This window comes from Rhipicephalus sanguineus, chromosome 8, assembly GCF_013339695.2.
Source record: "Rhipicephalus sanguineus isolate Rsan-2018 chromosome 8, BIME_Rsan_1.4, whole genome shotgun sequence".
Lineage (NCBI taxonomy): Eukaryota > Metazoa > Arthropoda > Arachnida > Ixodida > Ixodidae > Rhipicephalus > Rhipicephalus sanguineus.
In genome coordinates, this window is record NC_051183.1 from 55,193,757 (window position 1) to 55,220,908 (window position 27,152).

Genomic DNA, 27,152 nt, shown 5'->3' on the forward strand with positions numbered 1-27,152 from the left:
TGTCACAGCTCGTCGTGACCAGTGAGATATATGGTCACCGCATGTGGTTCACCTTCAGGAGTGTATGTGCCCTGTGAACACAGGAGGAGCGTCTGTACGGCATTCTCACAAAACCGTTCCCTCTTCTATGGCTACTTCCTCAATTGTATCCTAAAAAAAAAAGAAAAATATATATATATATATATATATATATATATATATATATATATATATATATATATATATATATATATATATATATATAACCCCTTCCTAGAGCCGCAGCCGCACCTTCATCCTCTCATGTTAATCTTTGGAAGAGTTCAGCTAGCGTTAACAATACAGTGAAACCTCGGTGATACGATCACAGCTCATACGAATTTCGGGGTGATACGAATTTTTCGTTGGTCCCCGCCAAGGCCCATTGGCCTCAATGTTATGGAGTACGGTTGGCGCGAACCGATTTTCACCCAGCGACGTTTGATACGAACGTACGCTACCGCCCAGGTACGAAGAGGTGCTGTCCGCGCTGTCGCGGAAGACGTGCCAAGCACGTGCGAGCGCGGGAACGTAAGCGTGGGAATGCGCGCCTCACCGCCAAATCGTCAGAATCACGGTGTAAGAAAAACACTTTTCTTACGGTCAGAATAAACCTCAGAGACGCGTCACAGCCTCCGAGTGTCGCGGGTCACAACGCACCTGATTCACTAATTAAATGCGCGCGTACTGGCCATATATTTACGAGTGCTGGTATGACTGCCGACATCTAAAAACTTAACTGACAATCATTCAGGATTCTTCCTGACGTTGCCGCAGCCCTGACAAACAATAACTGAAAATGTACGCCAGCTTTCTTTCGTCGCACGCTAATTTTTCATGCTTTCTTGTGAGACGAATTTCGGATGATACGAATATTTTTAGTGGTCCCGTGAGATTCATATCACCGAGGTTTCACTGTATATGGTAGTCTATCACTGCGCGTGCGTCGAGGAGCAGGTAAGCTAAGCCTAAATTCGCAAGCCGGAGTCTGCATTGCTTACTGCTTCTTACATATGTACATGCAGATTGGAAATTTTCGCCATGGCTAAAATAAGACGTCCCGCGATCCTGGAGACCGGCCACCACCGATGTTGCCATCGCAGCACCCGCAGCAGTACCCTGGTCAAGCGGTGGCGCGGGAATAAAAATGGCGCCCAGCGCAGGAGGCCAGGGGTCTCTCACCTTGACTTCCCGCGCGCCAGAAATCTCTCGCGTCGCGCGCGCCTTAACCCAGTTAGCGGGCGGGACATTAATTACAGAGGGCTCGCCGCTAGGTGTCATCCCGGGTCGCGCAGAGACACCGGCGAAGCGCCGCCGCTCGTACTAAATAATGCACCGCGTTTTTGCGGACGACACGGCCATAACGTGGTTTCGCAGGCGGGGAGGAAGAAGCAGACGTACGCATGGCTCTGTCGTCTGCTTTCGAGAGAAGCCGTCTTCTGCCGGACAATGGCGTCGTCTGCAAGCGGCCTTTTGGTCTGCTTCTGCAACCCAGTTGCGCGTTTAAATTATTATTATTTCTTCGCGAGCATGGGAACTGGGAATGCTGTCCGCGGTACCCCGCCCTTTCACGCGGTTTTACGCGGCTTTGAAGTGACCTCTCTGTTCGTATACGGCAGTCTTCACGACCCCGACACGCTGCGTTAACTCGCGAGTTGCTATTAGTTAAAAACGTGCTCCTGTGTCGCTCGAAAGCAGTTGAAGTATGTATAGACTACGAAGAAGTCACGTTAGACTATGTTTATCTAGATTGTAGTGCGGTGGTAAAAGGTGGGTCGTTGAATGCACTTATAGAAATAATCATAGGCGTTGATAAATTGCGTAACAGTAGCGTAGGCAGAAATTTTTTTCATAGGGGGGCGGGGGGTTCAACTATTCTTTATGCATGTGCATGCAAAATTGAAAAACTTCGGGGGGGTTGAACCCCCCCCCCCCCAAAGGCTACGCCCCTGTTCGCAAAGAAGAATAAATGATTTGGCTGCTGTCGAAATTTACATTGTTATGAACTGAGTTCCTTGTTTTTCGCGGTTTAATCTTTCATTCGCCTTGGTTTACGATACTTGCCAAAGAGTCCAGTCCGTTCGTGCAAACCTCTGGTGTCGCGTGCCTCCCCTAAAATTCATCATACAATCTTGCCTCGTCTCGAGGCCCAGTCTAGGATGCCTGCTGTAGACATTTTTTTCAAAAGTCCGCCATACTGTCGCAGTTGCCATCTCGTTGGCTCTGATTGGTTCATGGGATCTGCAATACTCGGAAGGCATCGGCATGTTTTGACTGCGAGCTCCGAAACGTTGCGATGTTCTGCTACCCCGTGACCACCTCTATGACGTCACGACAGTCGCCTCTTGACAAACGAAAACCGGAAGTATCCGTAGAAGACGTTGTCGAATGAAATACAATCTTTATTGTCCTGTCTATACAATGTACAGGCAGAAGGGTCTGCGTAAAGGAAGCTGAGAGCACTTATGGTTCACGTTCCTATCGGAACTTCCTAACTGCTGATAGAATACGTATTTATAAACGAAATCACCATAGAAGAGATCGTGGAAACACGTATGGACAGAAGAGAACAGAAACGCACGATCGCTGACTCGCTACTGAACGTTTTCTCGAAAACGAGTGCGCTAATGCACAAAAAAGATTCCTACATGTACACATATTGCACCATAGAAAGACGTTATCAAAAGAGAAAAATGTGCAGCAGAAACTTTGCTAGGAGTCTCAAAGCTGCGCAAGGCACGGTCATAATTCCCCTACATATTTAATCAAACGAGGTTAAGCGATGCTTTTCATCCCTACGCGTCGGAAAGTCTAAGACTCGACTTCCTAGTCTCCCACAGGGTCTAGTGCTCGATGTCGCACATGCTTGGGCGGTCAAGGGTTCGACTCTGCAACTTTTTCGCAATCGATCTGCCGGTTCGCAAATACAAGAAACGTCTTAAAATTGAAGTTTAATCAAATTTGGGTGAATTTTTCAGTTTTGAATATCATCGCCCGCGAAACGTCCTCGCTGGGTCGTTGAGGAGATGAAATCAGTGCTTGTCTTTCATTTTCTGGAGAGAAAAGGAAAGAGGCCGCTGCATAAAACTTGCTGCGTTGAGTGACTTGACGGAGTGGCTGTCCGTTTAACGAAGAGCAGCGGACACGGTACACGACTCAGTCAAATTTGATTGGAGACTTGAAAGTTAATATGGACGCTGTTTGGCCATTAAATGGCCCTTGCGCCAATAAACATCATACAAAAATGTTAATATGGACACAAAGCTGCGCGTCCAACAGAAGAGGAAATTTTTCAGAGAAGCACTTTAGGCAGACAACAATATGAATACTGTTAGCGTGAGCAAGGAAATACTTTTAGCAAGAGATGAAAACGGAACAAAGATAGAACGAAACATTTCGAAGCCATCCGTCAGAATTTTAGTGTAATAATAATAATTGTTGGGATTTTACGTCCCAAAACCACGATATGATTATGAGGGACGCCGTAGTGGAGGACTCCAGAAATTTGCACCACCTGGTGTTCTTCACCGTGCACCTAAATCTAATTGTTAATTCAAGCCGTGGAAAACAGAGATAAATTTATCGAGTTTCTAGGAGCAAATCTCCTAAGAATTTTCGGGGTGAAATCGATGGTTCAACACCAGTCTTCAAATAAAATTTATTGAGAAGTCGGAGTTGGCTTCCTCCATCGTTAAAAACCTTACAGGAGCTTTGCACTTTTAGTAAATTTTTTGTTGGTAATTTTACGTGCGTAATCATTTCTGAGATTTTTTCCAAATATTTAATTTGTTTCTAGATTGTTGACTCTTGGTCTATCTACCGTGTTGTGTTTCAGCTCACTTTACATTGCGCATAACAACGTTACAAATGTGGATTACACAAAGCTACCGAGGGAAGTCGCATAGTCGAACACAGAGCTACAGGAGAACCACCGAGCCATCTTCTCCGAGAAAAAAAAAAGCAAACAAAACTGGGAGACACCATTACGTTGAGGTGTGAGGTAGGTGTGAAACGCAGTGAAACGCTCTTGACCTCCAAAACACAACCGGATTGAACTCTCGGCCAACCAGAAGGTGAGAGGGCGCGCGCCTAAAGTCGCGCGATCCCGGCGAGTGGCTACCATGGCGCCATCTATCGGCCGGTTTGGACACTAAGCGTACCAGATCACGTGACCAGATGGCGTGCGGTTACACACGGCGTTACTAACTTTATTGGAGAAGGAGGTTTCGTGCTTGGGAAATCGCTCAAATCTCACGCATAGAAGAAAAACAAATAATAAGAGGTAGAATGCAAGTGAACAAATCGTATTGAGTCAGTAATAAAGGGAAAAGAAACTGAAAGCGTGCTCGATTCTGATTCATAATCTTTTAAAAGAATATGAAGCACTCAGACGCGGACGCCTTATCTTCCTTCATGAGCAGGGGCGTAACCAGAAGTTTTTTCGGGTGTAGTGGGGAGTGTTGTCATGTATGCTCGTGCGTGTGTTTGTGTGCGCGTATATATGCACATGCCAAATCTTAAAATTTCAAAACCCACCTCAAGACCACCCGTCTGTCTACGCCACTGCTCACTACGAATCCCGACCATCCAGCTCAACTTACTGTTGTCCTACGACTTTAATTAATACTGTTCTCGTGTTCTGATTGTTAAAACTTATTGCGGTAACTATTCTTTTCACGGTATGCGGTCAGGATACCTACCTGTTGTGTGAACGGCAGTTCCACGCCTATCAGTGGTCGTACTACCCATTTGCGCAATAGCTATAATTAATCCTGCACTTATACGTATATGTTTGTGACTTTCTGAAGTATCGTTATTCTTTCAAGCTGCTGACTGAAAGTTAAGCCTGCTGATTCTTGATCTATACCCCATTGTGATTACGTTTCGTGGGACGAAGGCCCACCTGTATCATCCTTCACAATGCAGTTCACAGAACACACGCACGGTGAGTCACTACAGACACGCAAAATTTACTAAGACCACCAAACTAAAGACGTAATGGTCTCTTCAATTTTATATTCTTAATTAATGCAAATGAGCAAATGATCTTCGTTGCGAATGAAAAGAGGCTCGCTCTACCGGACTATTTTCTGCACGCGAAGCAATTTGTCCATCGCCCCGACTTCACGTTTCCATCATTGTTGTTCACTGGCTCTAGTGAGTTAGCCGCACTGTGCACCGGACCATGCAGTGTGTCTTACGTCTTCACGTAGCGAATCTCACGAATAGCACACAAAAAAACCCTTCCCCTCCTGCCCATCTTTTCAGGCGCTACCGAAATGGCCAAGACAATGACTCAGGAAACAATGAATGCCTGACCTTCATTGCCCCCGTCGCGGACTTTCTTTTTCGTCCTGCTCTAGCTGGCCTAGTTTCTAAGCTCGCAAAAGCACCCCCCGAGGGAACGGAGCCCCTTTGTTGGCTTGCTTTGCGAAGTCCAGCTTATTCGCAAACTATGGTTACACGCAAGGAAAAAAACTAAACAGTAGATCCGGTTGTCCGGCGTTAATTGCGTAATCAGTCGGTAGACTGGTTAGAGCAGCGGGAGTCTGCCCAGCATTCTTCGGTGGACGCCGTTGCTTCCCGGGGGGAGACACAATTCTCACGACGACAACGACGTACGTCTCAACTGTGCACGGCCCATAGGAAACTGGAACGCATGCTGTAAACACTGTTCTCGGCCCGAGGGGCGACGCCTAGCGGAGGTTCAACGAACTGTCGCGAAGCGTTTTGTGGTACTGCATGTGAACTTTAAGATATAGAGGATCGAGAGAGAGATAATACAACTTTATTGTCGTCAGTCCTTGTGGAGGTAGGTGATCTGCCGGGATGGTCCTGGTGGACACTGCCTCTGCCCTCTGTATGGCCTGGATATGGACTCTCAGGCTGGTGGAGGTCAAGACCTCCTCCCAACCCTCAGGTGAGGGAGTGTCCAGGCGATATAGAGGACAAAGATAAAGATGTTTGCACCCGCCATGGTATCCGAACTAACTTTTGCCAAATAAAAAAGAAAAACTTGTTATGGCTGCTATGTAGCGCCGGCTGCGTTATAAAAACATGCTTTTTTTCTCTGTCTTTTATTGTACTCGTTAGGCCTGACGACATCGGCTTCCTGGGCCGATTCCAACCGCGTCATGTAACGGGTCCAAACAAGAGAGAAGTTCAGGGAAATGGGGGCTTGAAGTGCTGAAAATATGGTTGAACAGGGAACTTTGTTTGAGCCAACGTTTGGACAAGTGGACTTGCTTCTTCTTCAGTTGCCGCCTTGACGAAGAGAAATCCACATGTCGAAACGTTGGCTCAAGCAAAGTTCCCTGGTCAAGAGAGAGAGATAATAAAACGAGAGAAAGGCAGGGAGGTTAACCAGAATTCTAGCATCCGGTTTGCTACCCTACTCTAAGGGGACGGGGAAAGGGAAAGAAGGATGGAAAGGAAAGTGGAGAGAAGAGGAGGCGCGCGATAAAACAAATATAAACAAACGGAAGCTGTAGAGCGGGAGTACTAAAGCCTATTCAATAGGCCACTGGCACGCAAAAAGTTCAGTAAGGCCTTAAATGATTTTCGCTGTGCAGACAGTTCGGGTCGGCATTCCAGCACTGACTTTTCCTACAGGGGTCTGTCGTCAAGGCGGGCCAACACAGCAGCTAGCGACAGTCTGCGAGCTGTAGCGAGGGCAGTGACAAAGAACGCGGTCTATCGTTTCTTCGCTGTTGCAAGCAGCACTCTCTGCCATGCCGATTTGGAAGGCAAAAGATTTGGTGAAAGCAACACCAAGCCACAGTCGACAAAGCACCGTTGCCTCGAGTCAAGGATTTTTAATGACATCATGGAACGGGCTATGGCGTATGTTCTTGACGCCCACGTTGATGTTGATTGTTAATTCGGACCAAAATCAACTTGTCGCGAATAGACGCCTGTCTTAGTACCGCATCAACTCACATACCGTCGCCATTGGCTAGTGTGGCCAAACGAGATCTAACATAAGTCAGCGTTGGCTAATACTGGCTGAATGATGATTTATATATGTTATATGATAGCTTACTACAAGCAATGGTTAGTATATCTACAAAGTAACAGATAATACCAGCCTATGTTTTGATAATGTTGGCTGAACGGCGTAAAATACTGGCCCGTTAATGTTAACTACACCACAACTTCTATCGGCCAATATAGACTAATATTGGCTGTGTAATGACTATTGCTGCCTAATTGCTAAAGGCTAAACGATTGCTAAAGTTGGCTAGTGTATGCTGAATAATGGCTAGCATTAGCTTGTATTAGCCAAGTGATAATACCTATCGGCTAATGTTGGCTCGCCAGTGTAGGCTATCAGTTGCTGTAACATTAACATGTATTCATTCAGTATCAATCGAATGGCACCTTCGCATATGCATAAAAAGCAGCACGTGTTGGTTTCGCCCGACATTATTGCCAAGAATGTTTACAGGAGCTCCAGGCAGCCGTCGACAGCTCCATTACCTCCATGTCTTGTGAGACCATTTGTTTAAAAAAGCAGTATGCCAGGAATACTAAAGCTTTATCTTTTGTCTCACGCGCAAGAGCGATGACTGCGCGATATCCTCGCTCCCGGGTGAGCAGTCGACCAAGCCAACTGCTGCCGTTCACTGGAACGCGTTCGAACGAAACCACTTTCGGGGCAACGTGAAAAAAAAAAAGGAGAGAAAAATTTGAAGTGCGGGACGACTCGTCCAGTGGCAGCAAGCGACGACGGGAGTGGCGCTTATGGAACATTCAAGGTTGCCGACCCTGTTTCGTGTCCACGCTTGTTTCGCACGCTTCTCGCGCGCGTCCCCCCCCCCCCGCCCTTCTCCCACTCCCCCTGACTTTGTTTCGCTCTTGTGTCTTTGATTACCCGTCTCCTTTCATGATGGCATCTAGGAATCGAGACGGACACGAAAGGAGGACGGGTTGTAAAGAAAACTGTAACCCAATAAAACATCTATACGGATTTTTCAGAAAGCCTGTTAGTTGATGAAACATTCGCCCCGGAACATAACGAATTTTTCTTCAACTAAGAGAGTTTCCTTTCTGAGAAATCCGTATGGATTTCCTTATGGCTTCGTGCTACAAACGAGTGGTCGTCAATTATCGCTTTCATAACCCTTGACTTCGTACACATACCGCCCTGTTTGTAACTTCTTCCAGCTTATTACTTAAAAGCCAATCTCCCCCTGGCCTTCTTCCTCTGACCCACGCTCTGTAACATGGTGTCATGAATATACATGACCGAATTCAACTACCGTACTAACGCGCGTGCGACCAGTACTAGTTTACTTTGGCTAACGTTTGTCAGTGTTGGTTCGGTGATGTCTAATGTCGTCGAGAGACGGCTGAGTGACTGCTAATGCCGGCTAACTATACTGATAAATAACAGTTAGGGCTAACACATGTAACACACATAAGCTAACTTATGCCTATGGCTGTCTGATTGTAAATCTTTGCTAATATTGGCTGCTGCTGACTACCCGCTGTTGTATAGCAGCAACATTGTCTTGAATCAGTCCCTATCCAATGAGTGAGTTTTATGTTTTCTGCCAATATGTATTTTCGTTCTTCCCGTCAAGCCGCAATACTATCACGTCAGAACTCGGCCTATCGAGTCTTCACTTTCTTGCCCCGCCGTTTAAATTTCTTACTTCATCTCTCCAGTCGTGTAACTTGTCCCGGAAAGAATTTCATTCTTTCTGTCTCAAACCCTCTCACTTCCCTTTGTTCTTTCTCCTCTCCCACCCAGAGACATCGTAGCAGACGACGTTATACTCAGCAGGCAGGCAAGTAGGCAGACGATCCTGTATATCTACTACACAAACGTGCATGCGTTGAGGCACCACGGCGTTCTTCTCAAATGGACTCGGCCACTTGGTTCGCTTTCACTTCGTTTCCCACGCATTTCCGCTATCTCTCCACTCACTCGCGCCGCTACTGCTGCTCCCTCCTTCGTGCTTAAGCCTAGCTCGTGGCGATGCCGCCCGCTTCGTTACCCCAGAAGCACGCCTCTTCCGCTGTCCATTCCGATGCAATCTGCGGAGACTTGCGGGGGTCTACGGTGCGCATCGAGTTTTTTTCTCACACTCACGCGGCGATCCTCGGAAGGGGGGCCTTCTATTGCGACAGACCTATATACTCACTTGTGGGGAGGTTCTCGGCAATATAGACGCACCTACTGAGCATGCCCACGTTGAGGCGCCTGGAAGTTGCATGGAACGTTACGCAAGAAACGAACTATTCTGTACAGTTCGGAAGAAAACGGGAGGGAAAAACAACAAACAATGTTATGCATATGTTATCTGCAAATTCAAATACAAGATGTGTCCTAATGCAAAACAATAACCAGTACTTAGCATGAAAAGGTACAAGTCAACGAAAAATAATTCCTTTACTTGCTTAAATTGTGTTGGGGAAATTATATCTTGCAATAAGCTGAATACAGTGGGGATGTTGTTTAGCAGATCTGTTATTCTGTGAAGTTCCGGTGACATTTAGCTCTAGTGACATGTTCTTTTCAACATTTTTTTCATCGTCTGAAACCTCCATCTTTCCCTGAACTTTAGTCTTGTTTCGATCACGCCCCAGTATGCTTATTGTGCAACTTTAATTCCTTTGCGTTCTGCCTTTCTCTAACTGCGTTCTGCCTACAGTAAACGTTTATTACGCCTTGATGGGGTCATGTATAATATGTAGTGCTACATACCATTATGTGCCAACTTTCACTTTAAACATTACGTTGGTATTAGCGCCTCTCACATCGCGGCTACAAAAGTCAACAAAATCGCCGCTGCGATTTCTGAAGGCTTACTGGCCATCTAGGTTGGAGCATAAGAATGTCATCGCATACCTCGGCGACATCGATCAAGAATGGACTTTCTCTGCTCTCAACCTTCTTCCGTTTTCCCTTTTCTTAATGCAGGCTAGCCAACAAGGCTATAAGCTTCCTAGGCTTTCATAAGCACCATCTCCAATCTTTCACCGCGCTTTCTGCATATTGTAGTCATACCCCGCCAATCATTCGCCGGGGTCGCGACCCCCGAGAAAGAAGACAGCAATAAAATCGAAAAGTCATCGGCACGCGGCTCCTCTCACAAAGACGTGCCGCCCCTAATATTTCAGGGCTATCTCATCCGCCTCTACACCGAGCATTTCTCGGCAGTAAAGCTCTTCGTGTTGTAGAAAGAAATTCATAAACGTGCACCGCTCTCCTGACTTGTTAAGGCAGGAACGAGTTCAGGTATGGGGCATGGACGAACACTTCAAAGATCTCCTGCGGTGCGCGAACGAGGCTGTATACGTGTGTGAGGAAGGCATGGGCCATGAGGACAGTTCAGGGGCGTCGCATGTAAGGTTATATGCAGAGGAAGACACCAGAGAACACACTCCACAACAAGAAAGAAAGGAAGGAAGAAAGAAAGAAAGAAAGGAAGAAAGAAAGAAAGAAAGAAAGAAAGAAAGAAAGAAAGAAAGAAAGAAAGAAAGAAAGAAAGAAAGAAAGAAAGAAAGAAAGAAAGAAAGAAAGAAATGCAGTAACGACAACAGAACAGCATGGAAAAGTCACATCGCGCCTGTGTAGCTGCTTTCAACAAATCCCGGTCTGCGGAGCATATAGAAGAAAGAAGTTAGACAACCATTTCGTGATACAGACTAAAATAGAGCGGAGAAAAAAATGAAGGTATACAAAGCTGTGGGAAGAGACGGCGAGAGTGAAAACCAAGGAGCAACAACTGTGCAGCGACAGCGAAAGTACCACAGATATCTAAAACGGTAGCGAACGTCCTTCGCCCAGCGCGTAAGGTTCACAGGTAGAGGGAGCGACTGCTAGATCATAAAGCACGGCTAGAGAATGACGCCGTGCCATATAAACATCCACCGAGGGGGTTTCTGTGGTATGCCGCTGCTCTACATACGACGTACCCTCTCACCCCCCCCCCCCCCCTTGCCTCCTCACGGACGTTCAACTTCGCCTTCTCCGTCGACACTTTTCTCTCCAAGAAGCGGCGGCCGGCTTCGGCACGCGAAGGGAACTTGTTCCTCGGTGACCCTCGCCTCGAGTCCAAAAAAAAAAAAAAAAAGGAATTGATCCCTTTATTGCGATAGAATTGTGTGGAGTAATCGCAAGGTATGTAAGTGCTGATGTTTCCGGAGATGTCATGAGAGTGACGATATCTCTGGGAAACTCGTTGGTCTCTGCTCCTCTCAGTGGCAGTTTGTCGGCCTGCCCTGTCTGCTTCCGTTGTGTCTTTGAATGTTTGTGTGCCACGCAGCGTTCGATGGACCAGCCTTGAGCACTAATGTCGCTCAAGGCTGGTCAGGGCAGAGCTGGGTTCAGCTTCCCTTGTTGACTACCTGTACAGAATGCTTGGGTGGGAATTTAGCGTGGGCCGGCTCTTGATGATGATAATTTTCCATCTACGACCGACGACGAACCTCGACCACAACAGCTCTGCTGTAAAATGATAGATGTAACATTAAGAGATGGGAAGAGAGCAGAGATGAAAGGGGCAGCGGACATTAAGACAATAATGTGGACCTGGGCTGGTCAAGCTATGGTAAAGAGAAATAACCGATGGTCAGTTAGAGCGACGGTATTGATACCAAGAGATGCGAAACGTAGCAAAGGACTGGATAGGGTTAGCTGAGGTAATACTGCAAAATTAAGAAATTCTCAGGCATAAAGTGGAGTCAGCTCAAGCAGGAGATAGCATATTTGATATCACTGTGAGAGGCCTTCGTCTTGCAGTCGACATAAAGGAGGTTGACGACGATTATGCTTCTGCATGCAACTCAAGTAGTAGTAATAATAATAATAGTCACTCAAAATTTTACTACTGCTGTTGCATTTTAACCTTATCAAGTACCTCCAAGCACTGATGGTCCCTTTGCAGCAATGTGCCATGGAACGTCTTGTGTACTCGGACATACATGCATTGACACCAATGTGGAGGAAACTTAACTGAACCTGAACTAAATGTTTTTCTTAAGCCTATGTATACGGCAAGATGGCTTAAGAACTAAATTATGTTTGCCTAATTTAATTTTACTTGTTTAATTATGAATTCAGTTATGTTTACTAAATTATGAATCAAATTTTACGCGCCGAAATTGCGACGTCGTTATGAGGCACGCCGTACTTAGGGACTCCGGATTAATTTCGACCACCTGGGCGTGATTTAACGCCCACCTGAATCGAATTACCCTGCTTTTCTTGTCTTCCGCCCACATCGAAGTGCGTCGACCGGGAATCGAACCAGCGTCCTCGTCTCAGCAGCGCCACATGTAAGCTACGAGTTGTGTGGAAAGAGGGCTTAGTTAAATGGCGGTGTTTAGAGTGCATCGCGTGGAACCTTGTCGCACGCGGATGCACCACGAGCCGTTTCGCCACGGCGCATGCGCCGTAAGTATGTGCTGTAAAAGCATGCGGCGTCCTCGTATGTCACAGCGGGACTCGGCGCTGTGCTAGACAGCGCCGGCTCAACTCCGCACTGCACAGTCAAAGAAATGTGCGGAGGGAGATGCACTTATTGAATATGAAATTTAAAAAAAAAAAAAACATTCAGCGAACGTTGAGAGGGACGTTTGAGGAGGAGACCAGGCAGAAAGGGTAAAGTGCCTTGATACCGCATTTTCTCGTCTAAGACACGTTTCCCTTTTCTCCGGAGTCTCGGTTGGATGGCGGTTCTTACATGGTAAGGGCGTGCGACTGTCGCTGTTATATTTCTTGTACGAATAGAGTTCTAACGCCTTCACTTCTTTCTGTATTTCGCTGTCGTACAGTTCTTCTCGATATTGAGGACCGGCCGAGGCAACTCCACAATGTACAGAGTCAAAGAAATAATGCGGGAAGAGACCACTTGTCATGAAGACGAGTGGTCTTGTCTTCAAGAAGACAAGACCACTTGAAGCCTTGATGAAGGCAGTTGTCAAAACGCTGGCTTCAGCGACGCCCCGAGTTGAAGGATTTTTCTTGTCTTCGATTTTTTACGTTCCCCTGAACTGCCTTATTTCGATGAGGTAGACACGGCTCGTACGCGAGTGAATACGGCAACTGTGAAAGGGTTGCTTGCAGAAGATGCCGAAGCATCTTTTTCGCATGCCACGACTCCTCGCCCCCTAGCCCAATTCTTTTTGTGAGGTATGCATGTCTTGACGCTCATGCGGGGTATGTATGTACCGGCGTGGATACACGAAGGCCGTGACGGTGGATCGTGTGAAGAAACCGGGCGCGTAACTTAGGTGACTCCAGCGGGCGTCTCTCCGACAGAGGGCACTGACTCTCTATGAGACATCTCTTTCGATCGCCTCGTGTATACAGCGCGGCTTCGGGTGAGCAATCGCTTTCAAGCAGAGTTGCGCGGCTGCTGCCGCCCTTTGAGTGGCTCGTCATTCAAATGAGCCAAGGACGCGAAGCTCAAAGAAAGGGTGCGAATAGAGCGAGCCTCACACTTGCGGCATGTTGGAGAATGTATCGGTTTACCATAAAGAAATGACTAAATTGGACAGTGGTAAAAAAGAGAACTGATGTCCTTATTAGACGGACATACACACAAAAACTGGTGGGCAGAATTTCGGCGTATACAAGGTGGGTGGCAGGTACGGAGGTGGTAGGCACAATAGTCGTTTATTGAGTTCTCTCTTAATGATCATGCGTTTGGAAAGATATCTTCCTGGTTAAATAAGGCAATGCAAGTTAACCACAGAAAAGAAATTTTCAACTCCCAGATTTTGTCACCAAATGTGTTATCAGGCCAAACAGGCACCATAATGTCACATTCTAAAAAGAAAGGGCGTGCAAACACGGACGCAAGAAAGAACTCAAGACACCACAAACGCCGTAGTGTGTCGACTTCTTACTTGTGTCCGTGTTTGCACGCGCCGTCTTTTAGAGTGAATACTTACCGACTAGCTCAGCTCTCTGTTATTCTAAGCTTTATAATGTCACATTCGCACTAAGCAGCTAACAGCCAGGTTCTGTGAATTAGCTTATTTACTTTTCTATTCTACATTTCTTGTTGTGCTTAATATCATGCGCAAGACCGTGTGGTCCTGTGCATACAGTGGAAGGGGCGGAAACTCAGCCCAGTAGAGAACATCAGCCGAACATCCACGTCTGCTACTTAATAGCAGAAGTATACACTAACAGACGATCACTACGGGTGCGCAGCGGCAGACGACAAAAACGTCGCCCTCGGCGCTTATAAAAGGAGCCTGGTTTGTTCACTCGTCCTATCTCCGCAACCGCGTTCGATCCTCACTCCCACCTGCCCACGTCACCCTCCGAAACCTCCTGCTCTCAACGGTGTGTCTTGGGCGCACACGCGGACTCGGGAACAGGTCGATTAGCGGCAGTCGCTAATCGAAGCATGCGCCGATAACGCGCAGTCGCTCGGCACAAGAGGAGAGGCCTCTCTTGAACGGACCAATTTTCCCACGCTTCGCGGGCGTCGTCGATATCTCTCGTCAGTAGCGGCAGAAGCAGCAACAGGAGCTGCAGCGGCGGCGGCGGCACACAAGTGTGGCAGCGGTGACGACGTCCCCGTCCGACTACTGTTTCACCCTGCCTCCTCCTTTCCACATTCGTCCTCCGCCGAAGGTTTGCGAGCCAACAGCTCTGCGAATGACGACTGCGACATCTCGACGGGAAAAGAACCCCCCCCCACCCCTCCCGGCTCTGTACTCGTATGTGTCCCCAGTACTGTGCAATGCGGGGATCTATGCAATGCGCGGAGTTCTCAAGTGGCATCAACTTGATCTATTTTGTTGTTCTTTTTAATTATAGTGCCCTTGTTGCTTAGATATTTGATATCTCCTTCTGCATATTATGTCGCGGAGTTGCGGTGTATTATTTTCATGACCGGATGAATAAAACTGCTACCGAAAAGCCAACGGTCGTCATGGACAGGGGCGTAGAAGGAGTAGGAGCATTTTTTTATTCAGGCATCTATACATATCATCATCATCATCATCATTTATTTACCCTTAAAGACCCTTTTCAGGGTATTACATAAGGGGGGGGGGGGCGGAAACATCAATAACATCATGGTCATTATAATACAACGATAAACAAACAAGCAGACAAAAAATAATAAAGGTTTGAAAAATACAGTATAGATGTCAAATTCGAAAACAGAAACATAAAGACAGTGAAACGAGAAGAAAAAAAATTCTAAAAATGCCGTAACAAAAGTATAGTACATGAAATAACAAAGTACGGTGGCAGATTAAGAGTTTAAAAAACACAGTACGTATAATATAAGGGTATCATACCATATGATTAGACAAAAGGAAACAGGCAAAGCTTTCTAGGGCTTAGAATAACAGAGAGCTGAGCTGGTTGATGAGTATTCATTCTAAAAAGACAGGGCGTGCAGACACGGACACAAGAAAGAAGTCAGGACACCACAAACGCCGACTAACAACTGAACAGACTCACAACGGCGGAAAGGGTTCAAGTTCTAGTTGTAGTTCTAGGGTTCTAGTTCGATAGGGGAAATGTGGAGCTTCGGATAATCGATATAACCGTCAGTGCATTGTAGAGCTTGGCAAATCGTATATACTTCGCCATTTTCTGAGAAGTCTGCCGGTTACAACGACCCAAGACTCCTGCTGCAATGATCTGCAGAGCTGGCGTGTCTGAAACATGGCCTATAGTTGCGCTACGAAATTAACTTCACGTGGGCCATTTAATAAGCACGTCATTGATCGATGAATGGTCAGTTGCACTTTTCTTCACGCACGTCTCTTGCTCGGATCTACGACTTGAACGAAAGTCCGGAGACCATACTATATATCGCCCAAGAACTGCACAAGTCCTTAAGTCCGAAGTGTCCGAACAACGATTTGAGGCTGCACGCGTCCTAAAATTTCCATGTTACGTATTCATAGTTCTAGGCGCAAGAGCTTCAATTCTATATAACGTCAACAAGAGGTGTTTAAAGAAACGTTTGAACGTCTGTGCAAAAAGGTGAGGAACCAGGCGAGGCAACGAACCCTCGTCGTGTACTAGGAGCGAGGACTTCGTGAAGTCAAACCCACCGAGCTATGGATACCGGCTCGGCATCGCTGCACAGATTTACCGCAACACAAATCATGCGCAGCACTGCGACATCCAGAGGGGGGAGGGGGCATATTTGAAAGAGGAGAGCTTCGCTAACGATTCCGATTGACGGCACCTCAAAGACATACACAGATGACGTTGAAAAGAGGGAAGGAGAGGAGAGGTAAGCAGTGCAGTCGAGTTGACGGAGAGTCACCGTGCGATCGCTTGCGCCCCCCGGCAGCAGTGACAGGTCGTGCACGTCTTTGATTTCAAGAGCGGACGCAAGGATGCAGGCAGCATGACTCTGATGCACGCGATCTAAAAGACTCGGCGCATCGCGCTCCCTCCCCCCCCCCCCTACCTTCCTCACACGTTGTCTTGTACGCGAATGAAGAGAGACCGGTTCCCTAGATCGGCCTCGAGCACGCGAACGCGCGTTCCACGATTATCCAGGATCGCTTGGGTGACGGCTATGAAACGATGACGGTCACTGGCTTCGCGTTTTCTTTTTCTTTTTTTTTAGGGCCGAGGGAACAACGCTTGGAGAAAGTACAGCGCTCCTCCGGGTGCATTCGGAATTGATCGGTAGCGGTTAAGCCAGCGAGGGAGAGGCGTAATGAGCAAGGTCGTTGCGGCACTTCCTATCGACCCAGTATGGGAAGCTGAAGTCATCGCTTCGCCAACGAAGGATCTCTGGCCGAGTGTCAGTCGATGACCACGCTGAACAACATATGGTTGAAACTCAATTTAACGAAGTGATGGGGGCGCTCGAATTATTTCGTTAAATCGGAGGAAGGGAACTCGAAAGGCTTGTTTCTTTGTTTGACGCAGCCTTAATGAAAGCCAGCAGATAACGAAGCCAAGGTAGGTATAGGGTACATTAATTGTACTGTTTTAAGTGCATTGTAGCAATTGTGATATAACTGTCAAGAAAGTAAAGTGGACGAAAAGACAACTTGCCACCGGCAGAAACCGAACCTGCAACCGTCGGATTACGCGCCCGATGCTCTTACCAATTGATTTCCCCTCGTCCACATTATCGAGTATTTATGCGCATGAAACCTAGGAGTGTCAGTCAGCGCCACTCGTAGCCCTGACGACTACGTCATGGCTACGAGTGGCGCTGACTGACATCTCAGATTTAGAAGGATCGCAAAATCCCTTCCTCGATTTTACGAACTTCCCGATTTTACAAACTTCCCCGTAGCCATGACGCAGCCGATCCTTCTAAATCTGAGATCGTAATGTAGCGTCGCCCGAAAGCTACCACAGCATTTTATTGGCCACTAATACACGCCTGCGCGCGTGAAAAGTCCGCGAGGGCAGCCCGAGTATGAATTCCTCCCATGTCCAGCCGATACAGACGAGCGGTCGCGTGAAGCTACAAGCAGCCGATATATTGAAAGAAAGGGAGAACGAATGCAGTTAATGTGTGAGCAGGCGGAGCAAGAAAGTTCCAAGGAGACGATCGATCAGTGCCATCTGTCGCATAAACCATTAAATATCGAAAGCAACCACCGCTGTTCCTGTGGGAGTATTTGCAAGGACAACAAACCACTAACGCCCAGCTCGATTTGATATGTAAAAGCGCTAACGACGGTGGCGTGCAGCGTCGTAAAAATAAAGCCAGTGTCGTGAATGTGGTGGCTATATGTTTTAACGCGATAGCATTACAGAGCACATACGAAGAAAAACCGCCCGTGAAAAACTGGAAAGGAATTGTCGGATTTTCGCTCATTTATTTAAGGAGAAACTTCGTTAATTCGAGTTCAGTGTCATGGAAGCTTCGTTAATTCAAGTTGATTACAACAGTGAACACTATGGATTCCTCTCGGGGAATGGAAATTTCTTCGTTAGATTGGAAATTAGGAAAATCGGGTTTTGTTAGACAGTGTTTCAGCTGTATTCACTAAGATGGACACTACCCTCTTGGTCACAAGGAGAGCCGCTGCCATCTAGAGGTAATATTTCCTAGTAAATGGTCCAGTAATTCTGCAGCAAGTATTTTGTTACCAAGACAGCCTTCCTAATCATAGTAAGTACCTCGTAGTGAAGGTACGGTTTGCTGTTGCCTTGCTCTAACACCTTAACTCAACGAACTCGCAGAATTCTTTTCTACATACTTTTTTTTTCTACTCACGATCCATTCGTGGCCTCCCCCAGCAATGTGTTCAGTCATAACCACCTAGCCACTGGCGTAAATCACAGGAGGGTCAGGGGGGTCCTGAGCCCCCTTGTGTTCAGGCTAGGGGGGACACCCCTTACAAGTGTTCCCCTTTGAGATTTGTCTTTCAAACGCCATATATTTGAACTGCTTGAGAGTTGAGTATGAACTTTCTTTTTGGTTAATCCCTTCCTATTTTGCAGTGTGTAGACAATGTAGACTCATTGTAGACTGCATTCTTCCAACGTAGACTCATTGGAAGAATGCAATTATATGAGCTGGGAGCCCATGCTCGTTTTTTAATATATTTTAAACATGATTTCAAGTTTTACATACATAAAAATAAAAACAAAATGGCCGCCATCGCCATGGCAAGATGTGTGTCCCCCCTTGTGGTTTGTCTGGATTTACGCCACTTCACCTAAGAACAATCAGCTTCTGGCCCCTGCAGGCTACTAAACCTAAAAAGGTTCCTAAATGGCCCCAAATTGTCGACGTGACTATGCAGTCGATTTGGCCGGACCAGGAGACCTTGAGGCCCCGAATAAAAAGAAGAAAAAACGAAGTATACTAGATACGACTGGGACATCTTGAGTACCGGCGTTACACACAGAAACGATGGATGAAGTTCCGCCAGACAGGGGCGCCTCGAGGGTCGAAATCACAAGTAATGACTACGCAGTAAATTCGAACCGACAAGAACATTTTGAAGTGTAGAAACACAAACAGAATTGAAATATTGAGTTCGGCCACATCAGGGCACCATGCGGGTCAAACCACATATACAGACGATGCATCCAATTTACCAGACTTGGACACCTTGAGGGTCGGAAAAACAAATGCAAACGACGCTGTCATTTCGAGCCAACCAGAACATCTTGAGGATCGGAAATAGGTATTCAAACGCTGAATACAAGCGCCTCACCGTGTTTTCGTGTCAGTATCCCGTGCTTTTGAGGTGGTGGCCTCTTTCGTGTCGCCCAAGCACAATTGCAACGCGTATTCGCGTTTAAGCGAAGTTAAGCAGCTTGAAACGCAAATTGCCAGCTTCAAAACAGCATCCCCCATAGATAAACAGCATGAAGGCCGAGTAGGTAGCTTAGACATTCGAGAGCGGGATCGAAGGCTCGAGTGTTTACCTTAGTCGGGTCCTTTCTCACGGTACCGTGTTTGGCGACTGTGGTAATCGATAAGGCGATATGCAGAGCAGGTTATCGCTGCTCGACATGAAAAAGGAACGGGCGCAGAAAGGCGAGGATAGTTTCCCCGGTCAGGTAGGAAGGGTCGCTACCACGTTACGAGATTCACCTGTTGATGGCATTGTGTGTAAACAGCGTTTGTCCTGGTGGCTCTGTTTTCGTGCAATGGCTAGAGATTCCTGGCATATGACCCCATCTAAGAGTCATATGCAGTTATGACTCTCTCTGGGAGTCACGTAGAGAAACTCCCTTTTTGGGAGTCGAACACCAGCCTCGCTTTAGGAGTCATAAATGGCACAGTGGGAGTCATATGTAGTAACTCCCTTTTGGCAGTCGTAAACTGTAACTCCCCTGTGGGACTCGCGCATTAAGTCTCAAGCTGAATGGTTAGTGCGTATGATTCTCAAAGCAATCAAATACAGTAACTCCAGTAGCTATATGGTGATATAGCTCCCAAATGCAGCTCACATTTCAAGTCGCATTCGGCAACTCGAGCCATGACCTCAAGGTTCACAAGTTCGCAGGTCCATTGCTATGCATAAACTCCGTCTAATAAAATTGGTTGCATTATTTCGGTTATTTGGAATGTTTCGCGGGTGGCTTCGCTTTATAGACATGTGTCTATTCATATAGATGTCTGTATAGTTCACGGCGCTATATATATTCCGTATTCTGTACAGTATATTTATTCTAATTTGACGAAGTTCACTATAGCACGGCTATTTTGTTTGGTCTATTGCAAACTGTCTGTAATTTCTATTTTGTTTATAAATTTTTTATCAAGACAGCCACAACAGTGTAGGAGTGCAAGTCCAGAGCACTTTGTATAAAATGTGAAACTTCTAATAAAACCGACTAGAAATGGTTCTTGGAGAGCCAGTTTTCTCGTGGTTAAAGATGATACACTACTGTTTCAACATCCGAACAATAATTCAAATGGTAATTCACACCCTAATATAGTTTTCATCGTTTTACTGGAACTGAAGGACAACAGGAGACGTAAGGATTGAGTCCATGGTATTAAGCTTTCGACATCGAACGCTTTTTTTGTCGTCGGTATCCACATGTGGCTCGCACGAGGCACTTCAATTTGGAAAATTTCGTAGTTCAGAAGCGTGGATATTGCCTGAATAGGGAACCTCCCGCACATTATTAAGTCCACTTTTTATATAATACACGGGCGAACTACCAACAATTTTGTGACGCACCTTGTTTGACAATATTGCACAATGCAGTTGCAGGCTGGCTTGTTTCTTATGGGAGATGCTCAGTGGTCCTGCATAAACCATTACTTCGGTACAACCAGCTTTGAAGGACTCTGGTACAACTACAACAGTGCAAGAGAATGAAAGAAATGCACGGATGTTAAACCTAGTGTAAGGGCCGTTTACTACCCTGTACAGAGAAAGGAGTGGGAAAAAATAGCATTGATGAGGAGAGAGAAAACAGGGATGTGAATAGGAAAACAAGCAAACATGACCAGGCTACACTGCCCTTTCATACTTGGCTCTGAAATAGCATATTTCAGTTTTTTTTTAGAAAAGCGTATAACTGCAGCACTTTTAAAAATCACGACATGTAGCTATAGAATCCAGCATAAAGAATATACCTATATGTAAAAAGAAACGGTCTAGTCTTTGTACGTAGTAGTCTCACATTAAGTACAATATTGTAACGAGTTTTCGCGTAAGGTGTCATACAGGATGGTGTGCGATCCTTGGACATGTATGTGAGTTATGAGGTGTTAAGTTTTTTCCGCTGCTTTTTTTCGTCGTTTCGTATAAGGTTTTGCCCGCCACGATGGTCTAGTGGTTACGGTGCTCGACTGCTGACCCGCAGGTCGCGAGATCTGATCCCGGCCGCGGCGGCCGCATTTTCGATGTAGGCGAAAATGATAGAGGCCCGTGTACTTAGATTTAGGTGCACGTCAAAGAGCCCCAGGTGGCCGAAATTTCCGGAGCCCTTCATTACGGCGTCCCTCATAATGATATCGTGGTTTTTGGGACGTTAAACCCCAACAATTATTATTATTATTCGTTACAAGGTTGGCGCGTAGGTGCCAACCTTGCAAGTGGTGGGTACAAGGTCACTTGCACGTTGCATCGCATCTTGTGAAACGGTTATCTCTCACAGGCCCTTCGTCATCCTTCACCACTTTGGGATTTGCAAGTCAGCCGTTTCCTTCGTTCTGTTTTTTTTCTTTATTTCGTTGTTTTTTTTCTGTTGCGCTGTCTCACTACGTTTCAAGACCAGAGACGAGACGCCGCAGCGAAACATTATATGGCCCGCTTCCTCTTTCATAATCCGCAGGAAACCGCTTTTCGACGCCGAGATGTCGTTATACTCTCGATGACAGCCACGCGCCGTGAGGCGACGAGAAAAGGGCTCACGCTCATAGCAGCCTCTGTGACCTGCCTGCATCATAAGCCTTATGTTGGGGATTGTTGGGTGCTATTACTTCTTTTTTATGTAACTTCTTAGCTCTATTACCTTAGCGCTCATTTCTACACGTCATCTTCTGTGAAGACAATCCCATGAACGTATCGATGCGGAGCATTAAAGTGTCGTTAAACGCTGTTCGCCTCTTGAAGGATCCGCAAATTTGCGGCGAAAAAAATTATTAAACTATAGATTTATTTGTTGGTCGTTTTATACATTGATTGAATGATCGAGGCAAATGCACCATACCATAGTATAAAGGCCGGCACACGCACAAAACTCGAAGTTACGCGAATTGGATTTATATCATCTTCAGGGGCGTTCTGGTTCTAAATATCGACGTCTGCAGGATACAGTACGTCAGAATGCCTGCTTCTAGATATTACTGCCCGTAGCCAGTGCTCAATATCTCCCTTTGCTCTAGCGGAAACGTCATCATTTAGTGATCAAGCTGACCACCATCACCACCATCCCAACCTAGGCTGCTCGTATGCGTATAGTGTGCTGCTGGCACATGTACACAGCAATCCACTGTAAAAGGGAACATCGAAGCGCATGGCGGCCGCTCTGTGCCACCGCCGGCCGGTGGCTGCTACGACTTTTGCGCAGGCGCACTGAGAGGGTGTGGGGTGCTCTTTTGTCGCGTCATCGTCTCGTGAATGGCTTGCGTCGCGACGGTTGGAAGCGCGGCAACAGAGAGTAGCGGACGGCGACAGAGCACCACTCACAGCGCGCACTGCGCATGCGCGAAACTCGCTGCAGTTGGCGGAGGCGCCGAGTGGATGCCACGCGCTCCGATGTTACCTTTAACAATGGACTACTGTGCAGGTGTGCATACACTTCTACTTACGAGGCGTTTGGGGGTGCGAGGGTGTGCTAAATTTTGGCAAAGTGACCCGCCTCCCACCCTTCGAATTCATCTGACTTAAAGCTAAGCCAGTTGATATTCGTTTGTATGTCGAAGACTTGGACGCCAAGACATTCTATCTACGTGCATTTTTTGTCATAGTGGACGGTATTGGAGGAAAGCAAAATGCCGCGTGGACGCGGGATAACAAGGGTGACTTAGAGACGGCAAAGTGTTTGGTGACAAGGAAAATGTTGGGAACTCGGGGCCGCAAGGGCTACTCAATATTGCCGCAAGGAGTCTGGTCTAAAGCGAAATGTGTTGCGGACTCGGGGCCACCAGTGGATGCTCAGGGTTACCGCAATCAGTCTTGGTGAAAAGGAAAATCTCTTGTAGACTAGCGTCCACAACGTCTGCTCAGGTTTGCTGTAGTCCTTCGGCAAAAAAGAAGTATTTCTTGTGGACTCGGGGCAACAAGGGCTACTCAGTGTTACCGGAAGGATTCCTTGTTTTACACCAGGGAATCCGTCTGGTAACTCTGGCGAAATGTCTTGTGGAGTCGGGGCTACAAGGGCTAACCAGGGTTATAGCGGTCTTTGGGGAAACACAAGATGTGTTGTGGATTCGGGGCCTCAAGGCTAATGAGGGTTACTACCGCAGTCTTTGGGGAAAAGCAACACGTCTATTGAACTCGAAGCCACAGGAGCTATTCAGGGCGACCGCTAAGAGTCATTGGTGTAAAGAAAAAATGACTTGCGGTTTCAGGGACACACGTACGTGCTACTCAGGGTTACTGCGAACAGTCGCTATACGCGTAGACATACACGGATCGGGAAGCGGCGAAGCTCGTTTAAGACATCTCCCTCCTGCTGCTTCGTTATCAAGAGCCGTCACTGCGACGCGTGGTGGACTGGACGCCGTCGTCGCAGCGGCTTGCGCGGTGTCGGCTTGCGCGTCAGGCAGTCATGCGACAAAAAAAGTTGAACGTCTGCAACAAGTCTGGCACGTTGCTGCACGCTGTCCCATGCGTACACTGTCACGTTTCGTGGCTGTATGACGCGTGTCATGGTTGGGTCAGCGAGAGAGGACATATCTTCAGAAAGACACCTGGTCTTTAAAGGAAAGACAAAATTTGAGCCAACAGTAGAAGAACATAGAAAAATGCACAAACGAACTTGTACGAAGGTTACAGAAGGGCGAGGAAGTACGTAGAGCTTTATTAGTAGGTGACACTTCAAAAGGAAAGAAGGCATTCTGGCATGTGAAACATATGAACACCTTGATGTGTGCATCAAGGGTGTTTGGTTGTTTTGTGGCTAACGATATCCCGCGTGTTTGCAGGGAAACTTAATAAAATAACATAAATTAGTTCCGGAGGCAGCTTACCGTTTGATGATCCTTGATGACTGATAAGCGGAGAGTTGTTATCCTCAGATGAGCAGTCGACTAAGCTGGTATCGTAATCCAGGCAACACGGGAAATTCTGTGGGCACCACAAATGACCACGTCACTCCGGATTACTGCACCTTGTCCCCGCACCCGATGCAGTCATTAAAACATTCGTCGCGGAAATTTTTGAAGAGAAATGAAACACAATAGTCGCTCGCTTAACGAAGAGCACGGATCAGGCAGAGTTGCTTGATGAGGCTGAACATTCTCGCCATGTTGCAGATCGCGGTGTCAAACTCTTCAGCAATGGCGACGAACCCGGCAGTGTTACAGAGTGAGCGCCGTCGGCTGTGAACGTTGATCCTCGGTGGACTGACTGCACAAACATAGACCTAAACGCGTTTACACATCGGACCCACTCCGGACGCACTGAACTCAAAACGATTAAAATCCTGGGAACACTTAGCTAATGAAAGTCGGTGGAACTGGTTTAAAGAGTATCGCGCGTTCAAAGCGGGCTGGGGTGATTGCGGCAGTGCAACACAATCTACGTTTTAGATATTCCAGCGCTTACTCAGCCATCGCACAGCTCGAAACATTAACCCGAATGAATCAACAGATACGTCGGCTTCATTTTGGTCCCACGAAGTACAAGATTGCAGTGACAGGACGCCTAATCTTATGGCTTCATTAGATTCGTAGTGCAGGGCCAGACAAAGTTGGGATATCCAGCAGACGACAGCGTATTATACTGCAGCAGGAGGCCCGCGGAGTTAGCAGACGTCGTTGTATTTATGCCTCAGGCAGTGGTCTTCCAATCGGTGCACGCCGCATGGGATCTGCACGCTGTTAACGGTAGCTCTTGACTACGTCGGTCGTTCTTGTCGGTTATGCGGAACGCACGAACCCACTGCAAGACGAGGAAAAGAAAAGGCCTATCGAGGCAATCAATTATCATGACAAACTTGACCCTCAGGCCGGGCGCACGCAAGTACGCAGATGACCAGATGACGTCGCTGTAGCAGACGACGTTGTTTCGTCCGTGTCGCGCACATCGAAACAAACGGACGACGCGGTCTTCGCGAGCAGACGAAAAACCGAGGCGAGAAGATGTGGGTCTTTGCAGACGACAGCGCGCCGAAACCAGACGACGCGAACGTTGCCAGACTGGTACGCAGTTTTCCTCTGCGTCACTTGGCTTTCCCCTCCACACCTATGCTCAGAACGGGAGGAGAGATAAAAAAGCGATAGACAAAACAGAAAACAGGAGAAGGAACGGTCTTTCGCGGACTTCCTCCGAAAGGCCAGAGATAATTCTGGGACTCTTACGTATACCCTCCCTGGCCTCCTCACTTCTTTTTAGTAGACCTGCTTCGAAGGGCGGACCTCTCCTTGTTCGGTGCGTCCGTTATCGAGCCTGCGTAAACATTCCCGTGTTTTAACACTTTTTTCCCACGAGAACAGAGCTTCGGGTCGGAGCACCTTCGATTGCGCGCAGCCTTCGCTTATCTCTCTCTAGTCCCGCGGCGGACGATAAGGACCAACTGTTGTCGGTGCGCTCCGCGCGCGGGACCTGCAGGTGCAAGATGATCCCTCGTTCGCGTAGATGCTAGGAATGATGTGGCCTGCGCGTAGTACCGTTTTATCTGAACAGAAGTGCCGCGACTAGTGGTAACAACGGTAAGGCGTTAGGTTATCAGAGATAAAGGGTCTTAGGTAGTTATGGTAATTGCGACAGCACCTTTAGATTGCGTGGCGAATGGTCCTAGCGACGACAAAGATGCGAGAGGTACGAAACACGCCAGTTGCTAATTTTGGTCAAGTTCATGCGTCAACGGTGTTAAATTCACATGTAGGGAATCCTAAGGCTAGGAACTGACAGGAGGACTGCCATGCACGAAGTATAATACAAAAGAAACTACGTGAAGTAGTGGTTACGGTAATCTAGTTGACAATTTGAAAACTAAAGCCACAAAACAGTGATAGAATAAGAAATATAAAGCAGATGAGTAAGATATAGGAAAGAAAACACTATGTGTAATAAGCAAGCGATACCGCATAACATTGACAATGGAAACCATATAACAGGGAGAATTATTACAATAAGAAATTTCAGCTCTCGGTGTGGTTTCTTCTCTGGATTTGGTTTATTGGAGAGTGCAGTGTTAAAAACTTAGGCATCACTGATCGGATGTAATGATTTCTTCAGGTGGAAACAGGTCGGACAGACAACAAGAACATTCTTGCTTTGAAAAATGTTGCTTCCGGGAGGCGTCCTTAGACCAGAGTCCCTTGAGCTCAGGTCGCGCCCTGGGCCCTCGGGACCCCTTGGACTTCTTAGCTGATCCTCCTGGTCGAAGCTCGGTCAAGGCTTTCTCACAAAGCTCGTTAATACTGGGGCTCTTAGTGGCAAGACCAGTAGAGGCGAGGGAAGCTTCAACTTTAAAAACAGGAAAGCGCAAAGCAAGAATGCACGCGTTTACAAGAAGACGAAGGTCATGTAAAAGATGAACTGTGGTCGATCCAAGACGGGGATGGCCCCTATTTGTCAAAGTGTTAATGGGCTCCGGAGGGAATATTCCTGACCAGCAAACGTTATGTCTTGGACCGTCAGGAATTAGGAGGCGATCTTTTTTGAACACGCATTGTGATACATCGATCGGAACGTGGGATCTATGTGATAGTGGTAAACGGATGCGATGTACTGCATGCATTTAACCACAATGGTGTTTTCTACTGATCGGTGCTGCAATCGGTGATTATGTTTTGGAGCGATCTTGCTGAAACGTTGTCAGAATTTGCGACGTCATTGACGTGTAGCCTTTAGAAAAGAATTAGACCCTCAGCATTCTGAACAAAAGCTCCATATTGTCACGTTCTTGTGTTAGTGTAGTACGCAGAACACAATCAGGCAGCAACATATGCATCTACGTGGGCATATAACAAGTTGTTCATCTATAGGTCACCACGAAGTCTGAAGAATGCACAAATTATTAACATGCAAGCTAGAAAATAAACATAAGAAAAAATAAAGTGAGAGCGGGACGC